Source organism: Parasteatoda tepidariorum, chromosome 1 (assembly GCF_982258835.1).
Source record: "Parasteatoda tepidariorum strain Cologne lab strain chromosome 1, Ptep-v5.0, whole genome shotgun sequence".
NCBI classification, from domain to species: Eukaryota; Metazoa; Arthropoda; class Arachnida; order Araneae; family Theridiidae; genus Parasteatoda; species Parasteatoda tepidariorum.
This window is the reverse complement of record NC_141755.1, coordinates 99,580,170-99,595,899: the sequence shown is the minus strand read 5'-3', so window position 1 is coordinate 99,595,899 and position 15,730 is coordinate 99,580,170. Positions and strand designations below refer to the sequence as shown.

The following is a 15,730-nucleotide window of genomic DNA, read 5'->3' as shown; positions in this document are numbered from 1 at the left end:
TATTGATTTTTCTTTTATAAGATGCTTATTTTATCCATTCAATTTTTTTTTAAATTAATAAATTATATTTTTGTTTCAAATCTAATCATTATTGTTTCATCAACTATTTTGCTGACTGCTCAGCACTGTAAGAAATTCCTGCATTATATTATGCTAAAAAGTACCGGCACTCAGCATGCCGGTACTTTTTAACGTATAATCCATTTTTTCCGGAACATATTACGGAACAAAAAATCGGATACACCGTAATTTTTACAGTAACAATTACTGTAAAATCACTGAATCATTAAGTAAATAAATTTTACAGTAAAAATTGTGGTATAATATTTTACGGTAAAAACTGATTTAATGGATGACGCACCTAAAGTGCCATCACTTTATACTCAATATATTTGCAGTGTGAGTACTTCGCTTTCATATAATGGAAGCGGCGTTACAAATGGTCTAATTGACTTGTTATTGAGCATTATAAAAATATGCTTGAAATAAAAATGCGTTATATTATTGTTATTTTCAATAAAACATTTGTTTTTGAAACTTACTTTGATGAATTCTAAAGTTGCTTAGTTTTTAAAGTGACGACTAACAAAAAATTAAAATTTTGAATGAAAATTGATGTTTCAAAACCTGAAAAAGTCATGCTAGAGAATCGACACCAATTTTTGACGAATGATGCATACAAATTTGAGCATGTATGATTCGGGAACTTGTCAATTTCTCCAATTTATATTGAATACCTGAAACAAGTTATCAATGTTGTGATCCATTAATTCAAAATTTACAGAGAATATAAAAATATCTAAACTGAAGCTTTTAATCTTGATAAGTTGATGTAATCATATAGGGTGTTCTGTTATAATAACCTTCATTATAGATTTTAGAACCTTCATCAAAAATGAAGTAGATATATAATTTATTTTATAGTATATAAATCTCTTATGATAGTAGCTAAGTACTATATAGTATATAGTGGTAAAGGCATTAAGGTTAGGAAATTGGTTTTTAAAACGGAGTAAGAACAAAAACTATATCAAAATTGGGCGTCGAAAAAGATGGCAAATTTTTTATTTTTAAAAATCCGTTTGATTGACAGAGGAGAGTTATAAAAGTAAAAGGCAATTATAAATGTTTCCAAGTTTCATTAGGCAATCAAATTAATTTTGACTTTTTACGTCTAAATTTCGTCACTAGTTATTTAAATACCTTTTTGTTTATCACTCGATGAAATATTAATTTGTAAACCCAATAGTGTGTACTTTACTTCTAATAGTGTGTACTTTACCCAATAGAGTGTTTTTTTTTTAAAAAATATATGTGTAGAGGGCAATTTGCGGAAAACTAACAAATGTATTAAATTAAATATTATGAAGTTATTTTAATCCTGTGATGATTTGGCAATTTTCAAATTGAATCGAATAAATCCATTATACATTAATTCACTATCTAATAATATAGGAACACTGGTTTTGCTTTGCAGATAAATATGAAGATAGAAATAAGGATTTTGAACCTAAAATTAGGTTCAAAACTGTCAAGAAGTCTAAACTTTATAAAAAATAACTACAATTAAAACTGAACTAGCTTGTAAACATATATTTAGTAAAATTGCAATTCGAAATATTTTCAACCTTATTTGAACAACGTCAACATTTTCAGGATATATACTATATATAAGTAATAGACAATCCAATATTAATATTTAATGTTAAAAAATCATTTTAAGAGATGATAGATAAGTTTAAGATATTTTATTTAACCTAATTTTATTAAAAGTAGTATAGCATTGCTACGTGCGTTACTGTTTCAGACATACATCCAAACAGTAAAATGTTTTTTCATTTTTTATAGTTTTTTTTATTTTTTATAAAAAATCTTCTTCACAGTAATGCAACTATAGCTACCATTTTTTAGAGATATTTTCAAGTAAGCGTTCTATTTAAACTCTTCACTATTTACATTTTTTACTATTCACTATTTACATATTTTACTTCACTATTTACATTAAATTTGGATCCATATGCGGGCTAGACTCCTCTTAAATAAGTGATTTCAATTTTTTGAATGTTCGAACTTAGGACAAAATAAAAAACTTTCAATTGTAGTAATAATTCAGATATGTTCAAAAGTTTATTTGTATATTAAGAAAAAAATTCTAACCATTACCGCCTTCATGAATGATTTTTATTGGTTGAGAACCCATATGTTATAGCCCTTTCTTTACCCTCTCTTCCGCACCCCTGATTTCCACCCCTCCCAACCGGATGAGATTTCCCCTAACAACCGAGTCACCCTTTGGACACCGACTGAATAACATGGCCGCGCAAAGATGGCAGCTCATTTGCATCGTCTGCGCGCGAGGTGAGTTTATTCTTGTTATCTTTTTAATTACGTAGCATTGATTAAAATCAAAACAAAATTTCTTTAGTTAGCAATTACTCTTCTGTACATTGTACTTTTATGTTTGTACGTCATTTGATTTTCCGGGAAGTGTTAATTTTCTTGTTTTGTACATCGACTAGCTTTTTTAATTAAACTTTGCTTGCGTCCGTAATTAGCGATGGAGACTGAGCTGTTGTTTTGCAGTAATGGCGGACGCCAAACGATTTTTTAAGCAATATCATTTTATTTTCGAATATTTTATTCGTTGTTTCTTTTTTGTTGTGTAGATGAAGCTTAAAAGTTTAAGTTTACATTTTGAGTTGAGTCACGTGGTTTTAGAAGAAAACTTTTTTGACAGTTTGTTTGTTTTGTTGATGTCAGGTGGAGTTTTTTTTTCTTCCCCCCCGACTGGTCACAAATATTATGAGAATTTAAATACCATATGTTTTTAAATTACTTTTTAAATGCATAAAGCTGATTTTTACTTGAATAAATTTCATATTTTATGCACAATACTAGTAATTTAGAAAATTCTGATGCATAAAAATATCAATCATAAAATTTTCAATATATTATATATGTTCGAAATTCAAATATAAAAACTCACTAAAATACTTTAAGCATAAAAAAAATAAATAAAAGCATATCTTTATCTCTAGGATTTAACTGCAAAAAAAAAAAAAAAAATATTTTATTTTTTGAATGATTTTTGCTGACAGTGAGAATTTAAATTTTTTTTGTCTGCTTACGCGTAATATAAGAGAGGTAAGTACCATGTTTTGAAACAAGTCTCTATTTCATTATTTTTATATTTCATGCATGATAATAGTAAATTATTCAAATTTTCTGCATACAAATTTATCAAATTGCAATTTTTAGAAAATAGTTTTAATTACAAGTGTTCAAAATATTTTAGCATGAATATTTTATAATAAAATAAATTTTATATGTAAATTAAATAAATAAAAAATGCATATCTCTAAATTTAAACTGTTTAATGAATTATTTATTTCTAAGTGTTGGTAAAACGTTCAACCAAGTAAACATTCCATGATGATTATTTTTTTTATTTATTTAATTTTTGTGATATATTTAACTTTATTCGAATCTAGTCAAATTGATTATTTTAAAATGTTCGGAAAAAAATATAATCATCATCTTGTTAATGTTTAAGCTGTAATAATATATTAATATTTTCGAATTGCTGCTGAATTGCTCTTTAATTCTAATTCTCAATTACAAATAATTAGTACTTGTATACCTACATAAATTTTTACAGTATTATTTAAAAGATAGTGGTAAAGATAATAGATAAAGGTTTAAAAATATGTAAATACATTGAAAAAATGTTTATATTATTCATATACATTATAAATATAAATAAATAAAACTTTATAAATTACAAATATAAATTATACGTTAAGAATAAATGTAATTTTGAAATTTGTATAATTCTTGGTAAATTGAAAGTGTTACAAATGATTTTAAAGGATGTGCATCTTTAATAAATACAGCATTAATGTTTAAGCGCATACTTAGTTTTATAATCTAGAATTTTTTAATTAACGTGAAAACTCCAAGTTTTGGAAATAGTTCTTATAGCCATATCTTTGGCTATAAGTTTGCATATTTTCTCTATTATATACTTAATTAATGTGCTGTACTAATAAAAAAAATCCTTTTTTTATCATTTATTTTTGTTTGATAATGTCTATTCACTTAACCATTACTCTATAGTGCCTTTTTTAACAGATTTTAATTAAGTCTATCTTTAAGATTTAGAACAGCAGTTCTTTATTTTTTAGAAGAGATTAATTACCTAATAATAAAATTTATAGTTTGGATCATTATATTGAAAATATTACATTATCATTTAAATTATTTAAAAAATAAGTTCAGAAAAATAATTAATTGAAGTAGAACATCTTTATATTAATGAACCAAAAATTTTTTTTTATTGTTATATTTTTTTCTAAAATAAACGTTTTATACTATGCATTGTATTATATGGACATCAATGTTTTTATAATAATTAAAGTAAAATCTTAAAAAAAGCCTTTCTTTGCATCATGAACTTTCATGTATCTTAACGATTTTCTAGTAATGCTAAAAAATAAAAATTAAACAAATAAAAGTAAATAAATTAGTTTTATTGTACACAACAGAGAAGTAGTAATTATTATTTGTGAAAAAACTTGAAAACTAATCTGTTTAATATTTTATATCTCACAATCTGACAAAAACTTTAATTTGCAATGTAATAATATGGTTATTACTTTATTATTCTAAAACTACAACTTAACTGGAATTTAGTCAGCTTTCCATACTTTGTTTTAAAATTTAAAATGTATTTCAGAACTCTTAATGTTTTACAGTAGTTATTTCAAAAATTTTGGCAAAATTGGAAAACTGATATTTTTAGTAAAGTATTTTTAAAATTTAAACAATAAATCAATATACAATTAATCCTCAATTTTCTTTTTTTTATATTTCTTAAAAAAATGAACTTAATAAAAAATATTTAAAAACTAATTAATTTGTGTTTAAGACTCTTGGGGCTTCCAATGTTTCAGAGCAGTAATTTTTTCATGTCGTGTAGCATTAAATAAATGATTAATCTTAGTGTATTGTTTTCTTACCATTTAATCAATAATGCAGCTCACAATTTAATCACATTTTAATGGCCTTATTACTTTGAAGTAACATTTCCCTTTTCCAATATTCAATTAGCTTTTCGAGCATTTATTTCTTAAATCACAAGATTCTTGAGGTCTTTAATGTTTCACACAATTTTTTACCAACTTGTTTAGGGGATAACAGAACTAAAGTGTTACCTGACATTTTTAACCAATTGCTATTAATCAGAAATCTCATGAAACTTGAAGCAGATCCATATTATTTGGTGATGAATCGAAACCGTCTTACGAAATTAAAAAAGGCTACAACTTTGGAAAAAAAATGTAATTTTAACTAGCTAATACTATCTTTTAAATACACATTATTCACTAAATGTGATTAAAACGATTGTTTTATCATTTACAATCCTTAAAAATTTGATGAAAGTATAAAAAATTCTTCAAAATGTTTAACGTAAGTGATATGATAAGTTTTTATGACTTATTTATCAATTTTTGCTTAAATATATTTTAAGTGATAACTAAATATTTATTTAAATTAAGTTTCAGACTAGAAAACTAGCAATTATTAAAAAAAGCGATAATCGCATAAATTAGAATTAACAAGTCTTAATAAGAATTTCAATAAAATAAAATCTATTCAGTTATTACTTTTTAATCTGCTGAGCAGGTATATAACAATATCGATTATAACGTAAAGGTTATGAAATTAAATTTCTATACCAATTAATCCAAATTTAAACTTCTTTGGATTTAAAATTTTCCCAGAAGGAATTACGTTTTAAATATTCTATAGCACTAAATAGCCTGAAAAGAAGCAACCGATTTGAGTCTTATTTTTCCAAATAATACCATTTATAATCTAAGTTTAATGTTTCTCATACCTAAGTAGCAAATAAAGGATTAGTTCAAATAATTACAGTTCATATAACTAGAAACGATAATAAAATGCTTTGTGTAAAGCTATAGTATTTGAAACAAAAATTTAAAAATACCCTTTTTTGTAATACTGATGAAAATTGTGTTAAAACTATTTTGCGGAAAAAATGAAAAATGATTGTAAAAAATTAATGCGGGTTAGGTTAAAGTTGAGATTCAAGAAAATAACATGATATTTTATTTTTCATCATATTTCTAAAAGGGCAGTTCTTGAACAGGTTGAAGCTTGACACAGATCTAAGCTTTGAGCTCTTACAACAATCAAGTTTATAATTAATGTTGTTAACTGAGAAAATGCAACACTCAAAAAAATTTAATTAGTGAAGAAGTTAAATAGAAAGCTTGCTTGAAAATATCTTTAAAAAATGGTAGCTATAATTGAGTTCCATTACTGTGTAGAAGATTTTTATAAACAAAAAAAAAAAAAAAAAGAAACATTTTAGTGTTTGGATGTATGTCTAACACAGTAACGCACATAACAACGCTATATTACTTTAAATGAAATTAGGTTAAATAAAATATTTTAAACTTATTTATCATTCCTTAAAATAATTTAAATATTTAAGTATTTTCGTGTATTTTTGCGAAATGTATAGTTAAAAGGTCAGTCGATTTTTCTGAAATTTTATAACTAATATATGAATATAACATATGAATAATAAATAAATATATGAATATGTATAAATGAAATTTTATAATACATTTTATTTAATTATAAACGTAATATTTAGTGCATATAACATAAAGGGCAAGAGAATTCAAAATGATATGTGGTTAACCTTATTGTTCCATTTTCTTAAGAGAAGCATAATATAAATTTATTATTTAATAGGCATCGATTTATCTTTATCATAGTTCTTTTTCTGAAATGAAAATTAACGAGCATTTTGTTTTCTTACTGTAAAAAGCATTTTAAGAGAATAAGTAAGTCTATATATAAAGTAAATCGAAATTTCATAGCATTTTTTAAAAAAATATTTTGAAAATGATTGTGAAGTTTTTATTTGTAAAATCTGTTACTATCAAGAAAAACCAAAAATTCGATTTCTTTCATTTAAAAGTTAACTTAAAAATACTAGTTTCAATTTCATCTAAAATCTTCTTGGAAAACAGCCATGATTCATCAATTTATATCTTTTTTTCAAAGGAGAAACACTTCGTAGACATTTTAAGAAACCGGAAGAAATTTGAAGAAACAAAAAATAGCCAATACAATAAATTGAATAATTATTTTAAAAAGAAAGTTTAGCCTAATAAAATTTAATACAGTGCAGGTAAGTTTTAATTTAATTTTGCTACCTTAATTCCATTATATTATTTCCATATTAATTATTTTATAAAGAATTTTAAAATTTATAATCCCTGGATTATGATAGTTAATTTTTTAATGGGAATGGTGTTAAACTTACCTTCCTAAAGTATTTTTATGTCTAAAAAATATTAATTAATGCTAACTTCAGTTCACTTCATGTGCTACTTAAAAATACTTTATGTGAATTTAATTATTTCTCTTCGAAAAATTTGCGCACGAATGTTTAATTTTGATTACTTTTACAAATATATTTTTTTTAATTTTTATTTAGTTAAAATATTTATGGTCTGGCTAAATTTCCGTTATAATTTTTTTGGAATGTTAATGTATATAATTTTGAGAGCATGAATACTAAATTTCGATTTAATACCTTGCATAATGAAAAAAATAACGACTCTGAATTTAATACTATTAATTAAACTTAATTGAGATCATAGATACTAACTTACTATTTAATATTTTACATAATGAAAAAAAATCAATGGTCAGGTGAGCTGTCGATAGCTTAGATCCCTTGATGAATTTCACTTTTTGTGCATTTCGCCGTATCTTAAAAACTAATAAAACGAATCATAAATGTTGGTTTTGATAGTTTTTTGAGGTTGTCAGGTGTTAAAAAATACGATTTTGTTTTGCTCAAAACATAACCTCATGACTAAACCTTAATTTCAAATATAAAAATCAACCTCCATATAGCTGAGCAATGCTTTTAATTGAAATCGGCTGAAATTATTATATTTCTTGAAATATAGAAAACAAAATAACCTGTACATATCAAAAACTAAATTAGTTGCTCTACTATAGATTTCTATTAAACACCAGGGTGAATAAAAAAACTTCATAAACCTTGATTATGAATTTTGGGCGGTTGTTTTTTTAAGGTTGCTTTTACGGAGTTTAATGCTATGAATTAAACTAAATTTAGATAATTTTAAACAGCTTAAATTTTTTTTAAATATTTACTTTTTTCTTGAGAGAAACCTACAACGACTGATTTTCCCATACAGTTTTTTTCCACAGTGCAAGAAATTTGCAATCCCTTTAGTTATTAATGAATATACCAAAATATGCTTCATAATTTCTTCGATTTCAATAAAGAAAAATACTCTGTAAAGCTAAAATAAAAGCGTATGTGGTATTAAAAGATTTAATTAAAATTAGTTGAAATAACGAAAATTAGTAACAATTCAATAAATTTAAAACGCGACTTTCTCATATTTGATAAAACTGGATATTCGTTATTTATAGCTATATTATATATAAATATGTAATTCATGGATATATTTAAAGTTTATTTACCAAAAAGGACATAGTATTTCCTAAAAATCAGAGTGATAGGAATTGAATTAACAGCAAGTATAACGTAACACAAATAAAATTTATTATTTTGAAAAACTATCTAAAAATATAAATAAATAAGAATACTGGAAATTATTTAAGTTGTTAAAGTATAAATAATTAGCTATAAGGTTATAAATAATTTCTTGCAAAATACTTACAGTTTTCATATAGTTGTATCTGGAAGAAAACTCATGTTTTTTTAAGTTTTAATTTTTCGAAGATATTTCTTTCGTAACTTTGGTTCAAAAATTTTTTTACATATATTTATGCAAAAAACATTCACATATTTTTAGAGCAAATAATGAGGTAAAGCTGACAGGAAAGTTGATTATTTAAGAGTGAAGCTTAAATTAAAATCATCGGCAAATATTTATAATAATTTTAAAATTTATAGCTTCTGCAGCAAAAAGGAAAAAAAAACAGACTGAAAATAATTCTGGGTAAAGAATATTGAAAAAAATGGCATAATCGTCATTTATTAATGAAGATAAAAATGTATAATAATAATTCGAATTTAAAAGAAAAAAATGTGTAAACCAATTTCTATTATCGTTTGAAAATGGTTCATGTTAAAATTATATAAATTATAAGTCTGACTGATTTTGCATTATATTAATTCCCAGTTATTAAAAAATTTTATTCAAAATTGCGACTATTTGTGAAAATATACAACTCGCTTAAATATCTCAATATTTTACAATTACATTTATTTAGTTATTAAAACGCGTAAACAATTAAAAATGAAATAAAAATTTATTGAATGAGTTAAAATAAATCGAGATAGTATGAATAGCTAGAAAAATCTTTTAAGAAACTGCAAATAGTATTCATAAAAGAAAAAATTCTAAGCATCTAAAACAATAAAAAATGCTATGGAGAAATTAAGCATATTAAAATCAATTTTCAGATTCCTCCAAAATACTATAGACCATATTTAAAAAATACCCTACTATTCTCAGATAAGAACTAAAATTTTCAAGTAAAATAAATCAAAGTAAATGTTTCTCAAAAAACTTTTTAAGTTTTTTGAGAAACATTTACTTTGATTTCTTAAAAAGAGGATTTAAATTCTTAAAAGAGGTCACAAACATAAACCCAAACAAGTTATTTTTACAAAAAATTTGTGGTTAAACATCCAGGTTTTACAACAGTTCTTCGGTAGTTACATATGAAGCATTTTTCCGACATAAATTTGTCATAAATTTTTTTTAAGTATACTTCTTATTTTTATTTTATCAGTGATTCGAATCCATTCGATTGATAATGATTCAGTTTTTATTTTCAAATCCGACTAAAATGTAGCTTTTAGCAATCCATGAAGGAAGGTTTGCTCAATATTTTTCAATTATATTGTTTGTATTAAGGAAATATAATTTCCAGAAAAAGTGCAATTACATTATACACAGTAAATAAAATTATGAAGGTAACTTTGGGTGAAATTAGAGGCCCATTAACGAATCCTTCACGAATATTTTATATTTAAGGAGAATCGTTTGAATTTTTTTTTTAAATAGACTGATCACAAAATTCTTCTTTTTAAAACGAACTCTTTGTCTTTAATTCATACATTTGAAACTGACCCTTTGAAAACACTGGACCTAGTATTTTATAACTAAAATAGAACTCTTTTTTGTACAAATTCAAAAAAAGAAAAAAAAATCACGTTTGATAAAACAATTGATTCAATGGTCATTTCAGAAAATCACAAAATCAGGAGCTATCACCAAAAAGTTGGATAAAACCTTGGTTTTTGCAAAAAGTAACAAAAACAGGATCCTATCACAAAATTATGAGTGAATTTTTCAAAATTTCACAAAAAGAAGACTTTTGACTAAAAGTTTCAATATAACGTTCCTTTTAGTGATTTTGTAAAGAAATCACAAAATCATAACTCTATTTTTATGTATTCACAAAATTATGAGTTAATTTTTCACTGTTTCGCAAAAACAGGTTCTTTTACATGAAGTCTGAAATCCGAATCAGAAACGTAAGAGAAATAATTTTTTTTTTTCGAATTTTACATAAATTTATAAACGAATAACTTTCTCGTGTTTTGCATTGCGTTTAAGTTAAATTGGTTATTTAAAAATAAGCGTAGAATTAAGAAAAGGCTAACTAGATGTTTTTATAGAAGTGTAAAATAAATAAAGCGCATAGTTAAAAGGGTTTTATATTTCACTTTTGTAAAATGTAATTTAAAGTCATCTCACCAAAATTTAATACGTAATTTGTGACCAAAAAACTTAAATTGACACTTTTTAAGACATATTAGAGAGCAGGAAACAAATTTAATTAGATAAAAAATAGATTTTAATATTGAACTTCATGAACTTTTTGTATTTTTTTTTAATACAAAACATGACACATGATGTACTTTACTTATAAATAACAAAAATTAGGTTATTAGGCTCAAAACTTTCAACTTTTATAATATTATTTCTTGAGAAAGAATAATTTACGTATTAAACTGGTTCAACTTTTAACCATTTAGCAGATTTAAGCAATATATTTGTTTAATAAGAAAAAATATTTTGAATAGTGTTTTATAATATATTGGTTCTATAAGAACCGATAAGATGTTATATCAACAGTGTTATAGTGATTCTCTGAGAACCAATCTTTTAAACAGCGTTAAATAATACATTAGTCCAATAAGAATCCTGATATATTTGTTCTATTAGAACGAATTTTAAAAGTGTTTAATAAAGCACAAAATTTCGAGGCAATTAGCTCCGAAACATACATTTTATTAGTTAATGCTTCACTTCATCTAAGTTTAAATTTAATGCAATTTTTCGCAAATATTATATTTGAAAATATTATATATAATCGTCTATTCGAAATTACATAACACAGTTAGGACTTTTGGATTGCCTTTAATTGTAATAGTGTTTAAATGTTCTAAAAACTCAATAAGTGTTTAATAAAGCAACAAATTTCGAGGCAATTAGCTCCGAAACATACATTTTAGTTATTGCTTCATTTCATCTAAGTTTAAATTTAATGCAATTTTTCGCAAATATTATATATTTGAAAATATTATACATAATCGTCTATTCGAAATTACATAACACAGTTAAGACTTTTGGAATGCCTTTAAATGTAATGGCGTTTAAATGTTCTGAAAACTCAATACGGTGCAATATTATAGAGAAAATTAATATTATTTCAACTTGATAACTCAAAATTTTCACTCAATGTGAATGGAAAAATCCTTATTATTAATTAACTTATTATTAATTAACTTATTATTAATTGCAGAACATTTATTTATTGTACTGATTATGTCTTACGTACCGTTATTATGGTTAAATGTTGTACCTATAATTTTTTTTCAAAAAGGGAAACATTTATTTATGCTTTAGTATTTTTATTTTTTATAGTATTAAAAAAAGTTTAATGTCTTTTATTATGACCGAAACATTCATTTCAAACTGAAAAATATGATAAAAAGTTTTTTTTAAATATATAGTGGCTATGAAAATCAAGCTAAAGGAAACTTTAGAGGATACTTGAATTTTATTTTTCGAAGCGGAAAAAAAATTCTACTAAAATTACCCTATTGTAAGGAAATAACAATTCTGGTAAAAAAAAAAACTAATTTTTGTAAATTTTTTTTTAAATAGATGGCATTAACACCATTCATTGGTAATTTTTCCATTTGCATAGTAAGGGCTTACCGGAGTTATGGTTTTTAAACTTATAGTTCTTATTATCATGCACTTAGTAGAAAATACAAAACTGAAAATAAATTTAACCGACTAAATTGTTTTTAATTGCTTTAAATTGTTTTGATAAAATTTCAAAATTGTACCAAATTTACCAAAATATATCACATATTATGAAACCATATTTGATTGTTAACCTTTTCTAAAATCATTACTAGAGAACTTCGGTAAAAATTACCGAGCTTTTTGGTGTTTCCATAGAGACAAAAACACGGTAAAATTTACCATATTCTGGTAGCTTTGCTTATTACTTTTTTTCTCATTGAATATTGTATAGCCAAGTTATTTTCAACTATATTAAAAAAAACGATTTCTTTTTTTACTACTATAGTTGAATTATAAAATGTTTAAAAAATTTAATTTCATAATATTTTATTTTCTGCATTTTAGAGTTAACTGTATCTCTTTTTATAAGATGACATTTAACATTTTTATGTTCATAATCACATATTTTTAAGGAAAACTATAATCATTTGGCCAATACATCTTAACAATTTTAACTAGTTTATAAAATTACTGAGAGAAAATCCACTGACATAAGAATCCAAAGTTCTCGAAGGAATATTTAGAATTATAGCTAATAATTATAAATTATATTTATAAATAAATTATATTATAATTTTTATTAACCGTAATTATATTTATAATTATGGCTAATAAAAATTACAGCTTGAAATTATTTTGAACACTTTTATAGTTTATTAAAAATATATTTATTATAATGAAATAAAATAAATGAAAATTTAATTTTACACAGATTCGAAGAAAGTAAAATCAGTTATAAAAACTGATATTGAAATTTTCCGACATTTAAATTCCAGCTTGTGTTGGCGAAATTAAAGAATAAAAACAAATTAAAGTTTCCATAATTGACTAAAATCAAAATTTGAACATTCAGACGTTTCGCTATCAAATTGGCTGTTTTTTTCTTCTTTTTTTATCTCTAAACTTTTCAGTTTTCATTCGGCTTGGCGAGGGTGATATAAAATTTTTTTTTCTTTGAACTCCAGAAAATTCTTCTGCATTTTGGTCCAGAGAAGTGAAGCAGAAGTAAAGCATTCTCCTTCGTGGTCATTAACCTAATGAAAAAAAAAAAATTTCTGAGCTGATATAGAACGTTTCGTTCGGGGATCGTCTTCGACAAGAGAGCAAAAGAAATCCTTCAATGTTGGTGGAAGGGAGGGGGGGGGGGGAAATAGAAAAAATAGCTGTCAGATGCTCCCGAGTCAAATATCCAGGCGATAGGAGTCTTCGTTTTCTAACTTTGAACGAAATCGATCATTAGAAGATGGGGTGGAGAACTAAAGTGAAATGAGTTCAGGTGAGTCCCAAATGCTGATGACAAGGTATTAAGATTTTTTTTTTTAAATTTTCTTTTGCATATAGAAATATGTATTATTATATTCTCTATGAGCGTTTGGGTGTTAGAAAAAATAATTTTACAGCGTGATCTAAATTTTATGCTATTAGGGAAGTAAAAAATGCATATGTCCTCTTTCACTTGCGCTACCCTTTAGAATAGACTGTAGAATGGAACGAAAGGTACATGTTATTTTTTTCTTTCTGTTAGTCAATTTGTGTTCCTTCAAATTTAGTGAGGAACGCTGCTAAGTTACCTCTTTAATCTACTATGATGACACTTTACCCTGATTAGGTTTACGAATAAGTTAGAAAATCGAAACTTCATTTTTTAATTTTCGGAATTTTATTTTGCGATGTCTTTTGAAGTGTTGACTCTTATTTCTACGATTGAAATCTTTTTTCTTTCTGTTTGAATTATTAAACAATAAGAATGCTAAAAAGGAAGTTTTTCATCTCCAGAAGTGCAAAAATCGCAAACTTTTCAAAGATAATGCATATTGAAAACATTTTTTTTCTTGAAGCTAAGTCTTTATACTCTTTATAAAAAAAAAACGTTGAAGGAAAACATTAATCTGTTAATATAGTTTTTTTTTCTTCACAAATTTTTAAATTTCTTTATTCATTTGATAATGTATTGTTAGAGTTTTTCTTTCTTTAGATACAAAACTTAGTTACTAACTTTTAGATTAATTTTTTTTTTAATTTTCGAATTTGATATGAAGCTTTTAAGTTATAATTTTTCCAGCATGTTTGACGTTTTAATGGTGTGACAAATTCTTGATAGTTAGTTGTAGTTCAATGTAAATAACAATTGCGGCTGTAAAAATAAAGGATTTTATACATAAAATTTATAATCATGATTAATATTTAACTTCTAAAGGATTAAAAATATCATTTCATATGATTCGCGTAGAATAAAAATGAAGCATTAAATTCCATCAATACACATTATAGTATAATAACGTTTAGACGTGATGGAGGAAAAAGAAAAAAAGCTCTTTGGCTTTTCTCATTCAAACCTGGCGAGTCTTGATAATGGGCGTCTGGGTTTGATCGCTCGAAACATCTATCACTCCTATCACTTTCAGATTATTCATTTAATACAAATAATTGCTAATCTATATATAAAATCAGTTCATTTGATCAATGAAAATTATTACTGGTTACATGATTCAGATTTTCAGATGGTTTTGAAATTGAAATATTTTAAATTTTTATTCATTTTAAATATAATTAAAAGACTTTCATGCTAAAGTGCACAATGAAGAATGTCGATTTATTTGAACTAATTAGTAATTAAAATGATACTTAACTTACAATTCAACTCTTAACTTTTTACTCCATAATTCGGCATATGTCTGTTCCAAAAAGTGTATAAGCACTTTTAGAATTACATTGTAAAGAAAAAATTACTTAGTGATTTTCAGAATAATAATTTAAAAAAATACAGCTTATCTTCGACCAAAATAAATATGCATGCAGTAAATAAAAATTAACTATCGCGGGTATTTTGTTTCTTACTTAAATAAAAATTAGTATCTTTTTTTAATGATCTTCTCTAAAAATGATTCCTCTTCTAAAAATGATAATTTAGTCTTAACATAAGTTAGGTAATAAGGGACTAGTGAGAATGTTTTTTCATAAATTCAACAAAAAAGTTTACTAGGTATCACGCTGAACATTTTTTCTACATTTTTTAAAAACAATGTTTAATTTTAAGAAAAAAATTAAACATTCACCTTCAACTTGTAAGGTACAACAAATACTCTTTGAATAATATTTTTCTAAGGAATACCTTGTTCACAATGGATCAGTGGCTAGCGTTAACAAGTTTTGAAATTAATTGTTTAATCAATTTTTACTTATTAAAAAACAAGTAAATTAAAAATGGAAATAATTTCAGCTTAAAGTGGAATAAAAAACGACAAATAAAATGAAATTCATCGTGAATGAATTTTCGTAAGAACAAATTTTAAATATAGTTAGCCTATTAGATATTCATTTATAGAGAAGAATTGAAATAATATTTCAAA

At 24.4% G+C, this 15,730-nt stretch overlaps 1 long non-coding RNA gene across 1 annotated transcript in view; it reads left to right on the top strand.

Annotated features, from left to right (window-relative positions):
- The first annotated feature begins 2,244 nt into the window (after positions 1 to 2,244).
- The window catches only part of LOC107451856 (uncharacterized), a 99,029-nt gene continuing 85,543 nt past the window's right edge, over positions 2,245 to 15,730 (top strand). Inside the window, exon 1 of the long non-coding RNA XR_015428575.1 lies at positions 2,245 to 2,358. This is a non-coding gene — a long non-coding RNA (uncharacterized LOC107451856). The remainder of the gene's footprint in view (positions 2,359 to 15,730) is intronic.